The following is a 6,377-nucleotide window of genomic DNA, read 5'->3' on the forward strand; positions in this document are numbered from 1 at the left end:
AGAAATGGAATCTGTCACTTTCTTCATCAGAACCAGATATGGAAACATTTCTGTTGTCTTTTGGTTCTCAAAGGTTGGATCTTTGATCACCAGTCATTGGGAGATGCAGGAAAGCTTTATGATCCATGCAGTGGACAGCAGGAGGGAAAAATCGGGACAAGCCATTATAGCAGAGTCCGTCTGTATTTTGGCTGCCATACTTCAGACCTTCTATATACATACATATTCACTTTCTTCTTCTTTTCTTTCTTTTTCTCCTTTCCATCATCCCAGTTGTTCATTCCATTGAGCAATTTCTTTCTCTTTCATAGTATCTATTGTACAATTTCTTTCTCTTTCATAGTATCTATTGTATCTCTTTCATAGTATCTACGTTTTGGGTTTTATTTGTCTTTCAGATTCTAACACTAGGGAAACAATACGGCTTTTACACATGTGGGTCCAGTTTACTTCACTTATGAGTATGGTCTCTAGTTGCATCCATTTACCTATAAAATCCTTGAGTTTATCTTTTTTTATAGCTGAGTAATACTCCTTTGTATAAAAATACCGTATCTTTTTTTATCCATTCCTCAGTTGCTGAGTATTTGTGTTGTTTCCAAGATTTAGCAATGACAATTTATGCTGCTATAAACATGGATGCACACATATCACTGTGATTTGATGTTTTTAATTCTTCGGGGAAAATACCCTGCAGTGGGAACTTCCTTCTCAAGGGTATACTGACAGGACAAAGATCCTTCTCTGAATCCCCACACCCTGACCTTCATGGTTACCTGGGGAACAGATGACAGAAGAGGTCCCAGCAGATTGGAGTTGAGCATAGTGTCATCGGTGCTGGATGTAGGACACGTCATGTGCCCCTTCAGTGAGTGTTCAACTCGGACGGGAAGGCAGAGGAGCAGAGTCTCCAGCCAATAAGCACTAACTTTGCTCTGCAATTTTACTTATCGTTTTCAGTTAACAGTGTGCACTGTCTCCTACTTGTTCCAGTTGATCAGTTTCTGGATTTGGAATGAGTTGGACATGAGTTGGAGGTCGAGCTTACTGCAACCTTTCCATTCAGTGCAATGCATTCATCTCCAGAGACCAGTCCAAGAGCCAGTTCTGCTGCAGCTGCGCTCTGTGACTCAGAGGAGCCTCCTACGCATTACTGTGTGAGAGACACAGGGAGTGAAATCAGTGTGCACCGAGACAAATCAACCATAAGGAGATAGAATGGAGCTGGGCTTTAGGGGCACTGAGGGGTTAAGCTGCACCATGATGCAGGCAGGAGCTGTGCAGGAAGGGGTGGAGAGGGGACTCCTGGTGGGACTGTAGAATCCCTATGTGTGCACGCATGCACACATGCACACAACACACACACACACACACACACACAGCTTATCTTTGGGCTCCACCTACTTGGATATAGACCCCTCACTTCTCCCTCTACTTCATGACCAATATGAGGTGTGCTCCTGTGCTCTGATTTACAGTCCTGCCATGGTCTGAACTTCAGAAAGTGTAGGCCAAAGTATATCTCCACTAAAACTTCCAATTCCAGTATCTGAATTTTTCAGATATTTGTTCACAGTGACAGAAATCTCAGTAACAACACATGTAGAATGACAGAAGTTCAGGTACCATCTCTTCTGGTAAGTCTAAAAACTCTCAGGAATCCAATTCACACTCATTACAGAATTCTACTAGTATAAAGACCAATTAAGTGCCTGTACACCATGGAGGGCATTCTCGTAACAGTGCACCAATTATCTTCAGGGATTTCATATGGAAACTGCTATGGCCAGTATTCAAAACTTTTGTCAGGAGTGAATTAGGCACTCAGATAAGTCAGAAGCTTGATCCTTGCAAAGATAAATTTATGAGCTTGATGTCAAATGCACTGATCTCAATAAATCTGATTACAAATCTGATTAGAAATTAAAAACCGGGCCGGGGATATAGCTCAGTAGTACAGTGCCTGCCTGGCAATCTCAAGGTCCTGAGTTTGATTCCTGGTACAGAAAATAAATAAATAAATAAAACTCCAGCAGCACATTTTTAAGGAAATGTCTATGTCAAAGGTCAAGGTTGTTATGTAGTTTGCAAAATATATGCCATTATTAATAGGCACCCAGTAATCATTACATTAAAAATGTATTGAAATTGTTAATTCTATACAAACTAAGATCCTGTACTCACAATATCAAGCAATGCATTTTGAGAGAATATTTTTTGACTTATTTAAGTTGATTTTTTTTCTTATTCTCTTTAATGGTTTGATCCATCTTCCAGTCTTACATCTGGTATTCTGAGCAATTTTGTTGAAGATAACACTATGTAATAAAACCACCACTGTTAATCCCTATCATTTGGTTTGAAACCTTATGGGAAAACCAAAAAAAAAAAAAAAAAAAAAAAAAAAAGAAAAGAGAAAAAAAGGTTTCTGGTTTCTCCAAGGGTGGAAACCAAAAAAAAAAAAAAAAAGACAGATAAATGGAATTTCTACATGACCCACTCATGTCTTGGGTTTTTTTTTTTTTTTTTTTTTTTTTTTTTTTTTTTTTTTTTTCCAGTACTGGTAATCAAACTCTTGACCTTGCGCTTGCCAGGCAGGCGCTTATGCCGCTGAGCTAGATCCCCAGCCCCTGTCTTGGTTTTATACAACACAAAATACCATATACAACTGGGAGTGGTAAACTTTATAACAAGAAGGAGTTTGATATACTCACAAGGGGAAAAAAAGGGAAGTTCACAAGGGAAAGTTCACAAGGAAAGTTTACAAGAGAAAACTAAAAACTTTATTTAGAATAAAACAGTGACAGATAGCAAATGTTTAAGGAGGTAGTGTGTCCAGATACAGATACATGAGGGCCTTTGTTCCTGGTTGATTTCAGTAAGGACAAAAGACCTCTTCCTTTGGATGTGTCCCAGGCCCCAGGATCCAACCCCAGGTAGAATAGCCTACATCTGAATTTCTAAGTCATTTTTCTCTGGTTTTCTTTTTTGTTGTCAGTGTCTAACATATAAAATTTATGAGTTGTTAAAAGGAACCATAGACACCAATTGGAATCACAATTTAGAAATGCACTCATACACAAATATAGTGGAGAGAGAGACAGACAGACAGAGAGAACCAAAAGAAGAAAGCTTAGCTCCAGATCAAGCTATTCAAGAGTTCATGGTAATACTAAATATCTGGGAGATGATGGCCACCACTTGGAGCATCTCTTATAATAATAGAGGCCAAGGGTAACCTGCATATTCTCATATTGTCTCAATAAATTTAGTATTACAATATTTATATAAGTTTTTACTTGGAGACAAAAGTCCTTCTCTATCTCAGCTTCATTACCAGGAAGTAAACAAGTGGACAACTGCGAGGCAATGTGTCAGCAATCATTCTGGCCCTCATACTGGGCTGCGTTCATCTTCAGAAGTAGGGTAGGTTTCATGACACTGGATACAGTATGAAGCTTGTCTGAGGGAGGTGAATTTTTTTTTGTCATTTGGAGATAATTTTTTTTTTTTTGTCTTTTGAGTCTCACTATGCAGTTCAGGCTGGCCTTGAACTCACTTTGTAGCATAGGCTGGCCTTGGACTTATAACTATCCTTCTGTCTCAGCCTCCCAAGTGCTGGGATTACATGTGTGCACCACCATGTCCTGCTGAATTTTTTTCATTTTTAGTCTTTTGCAGAAATTTCCTATAATTTATCTCTAATTTCTTCATTTACACATAATTGTTTTTTCTCTTGATGGACATATACTAATTTAGTTGAATGAAAATGAGTATATTGAGAGAGACAGTGTGAATATCTTGACAATGAAGCATACTGCATTATTCCCAAAACAGCACCCCTCATTTCATTTTGTGCTGTGCTGGCCTGGACTCAGAATATTTTCAGTCAGCAAAGGGAAATTCTTCAGAGATAATTACCCTGGCACCTTCAGAGCACTTCTGTAATCCACTTTCTAGAAGAGTTCATTGAGTCCCTTAAGAAAAGCAGGGCAGGTGTTAAAAAGCAGGAGTAAAGCCCTTTAATACAAGTACTCCTCAGGCGAGGTATGACTAGAGTCCATGGAGAGAGACTGGCCCAGCAGTTCCTGATTTACAAGCTATCATTTGTGCTCCACTCCTGCTGGAGAGATTGGTTTATGTTGTCAAGCTCAGCTCAGCTGAATGTCAATGGAGCAGAGCTGATCAGAGATGAAGGCACAGGATGTCTGAATTAGCCAATCAGGTGGGCCTAGGTAGGCAGGGCGCTTTTTCTGTCATGGTGCCAATGAACACACTGAGTATGTTGCTGAAACTCTCCAGCTGATTAGACCATCTTTCTGTGAGACTTCTAGTCATTACAGACTGCAAAAGCTCTTCAGAAAACTTGAAGGCTTGCCTTGGTGATGAGATGGGATGGGAGCAGGGAAATGAATGCAATTGTGAGTTTTGGAAGGAAGTAGCCAGAGCCAGTTACGGCAATATCCTGCCTGCCTGCTGAGCTCCAGATCCTGAGGTCTTCCTAAGTCTTTGGTCCTGCATTCTCATCTGTCCTGTTTTCCCTTTCCTCAGCTGGCATATTTCTCAGTTCCCAGCATACTCTCTGCACTGTGAAACTGCAAACCCAGAACCCCTTCTTGAGCAGCCCCAGGCACTGCTCACCAGTCTGAGAAGCACAGTGGTTCTGAGGAAAACCTGGGTTCAATCCTCAGCAATAACAAAGTAATCACTTGAATTATGTATGTGAGATCTGTACTGGCAATGATTTTATTGCATTAACAGGTCTCAAAATCTAACAACATTGAGGAATGAGGTCCTGAACCAAAAGAAGAAAGTAGAACAGCTCCCTGATTTCCAAGATGCATCTCAAGTTGTTGGCCGTTTGGGTGCTCAATACAGTGTGAATTATAAATGAGTAGAGTACAGAAATTACTCAGTTGTTCAGGGCCACGTGTTGCACATGGTTAATGGATTTAAAACAACCTCTTTTTTATATTCTTGAGACAGGGTCCAACTATACAGTTCTGAATGATCTTCAACTCAGTATGTAGCCCACACAGGCCTCAAACTTGAAGATCCTACTGCTTCAGCCTGTGATGTGATGGGACTGCAGGCATAAGCTACCATGCTGTCGAAAACAAATGCTTTGAACTCAGGCTCTGTAACCAACTTCCTCAGCATGCAGGGTTTAAAGGAAAAGGAAATGGATTGTAGAGAAATACTGGTTATTCTGTATTTTAAACTCTGGGAAACTCAGGTGATTCATGTGGAGTGGCTGGAATTCCTTTCAATAGGAACAAGTCTGCATTCCTTGTTGGACAGAAAGCTCACTCTCACTTCAAAGTCCTAGGTTATTGCTAGTCTCATTTTAATTCTTATCAAAACCTTCCCACGTCTGCCTCAGGCCCTTTCCCTAACAAGGATCCTGATTTATAAGCTAACTAATTAAACTGTTATTTATAATTGGACTACTGAAGTCAGTCTTTCTACCGTTTAGAATGCTGAGAGAAGTGAAAGGGATGATGTATTAGCAAAGGACATGGCAGTGCATCACTGTGCTCTGGACCTCACTGCAGGGTATCTCAGGACCAGCAGAGGGCGCTGAGGGTCCTATAAACTTCTTGCAGAGCCTAAGCACAGGTGCAGGAAGCTGAGATCTTGTTGTAAGCCTGTGGCCTTTCTTCTCTGACTTAGCATCATATGAATTGAAGAGATCCTGCAGTTCATAAGCAGCAGATTCCTTATGAAATATTCAAGTTCTAAGGGAATATTTTTGTTTTATGCCTTAAGCATATATTTAACTTTTGACTCGCATCTACATATGCATTTTTACTACAAAGTTGAACATACTTGCAAATGTTTCACAGTAACCAATAAATTTGAACAGTTTTTTTTTTGGTTTTTTTTGTTTTTTTTTTTTTTGGTTCAAGGAATTGCACTTAGGACCTTGTATTTGCCAGGTGGGCACCACTGAGGTTTATGCTTCGCCCAAATTTGGAGATTTTAGCAGCATGAATAACCTTTATATTGTGTAATTGAGAAATTTGCACTTTGTGAAATACAGTGGTAATGGTCTCTCTCCAATCTCTCTGTCTCTCTCTCTTCCTCTCCATCTTTGTCTCTCTCTGTTCTTCTTAATCTCTGTGTTCTCGCTCTTCTTTCTTTCTCTCTCACTCTCTGGTTTAATTTTTTATATATAGGAAACAGAATAAATGATATTTGTTTAAGATAATATATTATAGTTTCTCGATATTCATATTTTCCTGCTCTTAACAGATTTTTCAAATGTCTCTGCTTGGTGATTGTCTTTGTTTTATTACTCCTCCTCCTCCTCCTCCTCCTCTTCTTCTTCCTCTCCCTTTCCCTCTCCTTCTCCCTCTCCCTCTCCCTCTCCCTCT

The sequence above is a fragment of the Chinchilla lanigera genome, unplaced genomic scaffold, assembly GCF_000276665.1.
Source record: "Chinchilla lanigera isolate Chin_1 unplaced genomic scaffold, ChiLan1.0 scaffold00168, whole genome shotgun sequence".
In the NCBI taxonomy this organism is placed as follows: domain Eukaryota; kingdom Metazoa; phylum Chordata; class Mammalia; order Rodentia; family Chinchillidae; genus Chinchilla; species Chinchilla lanigera.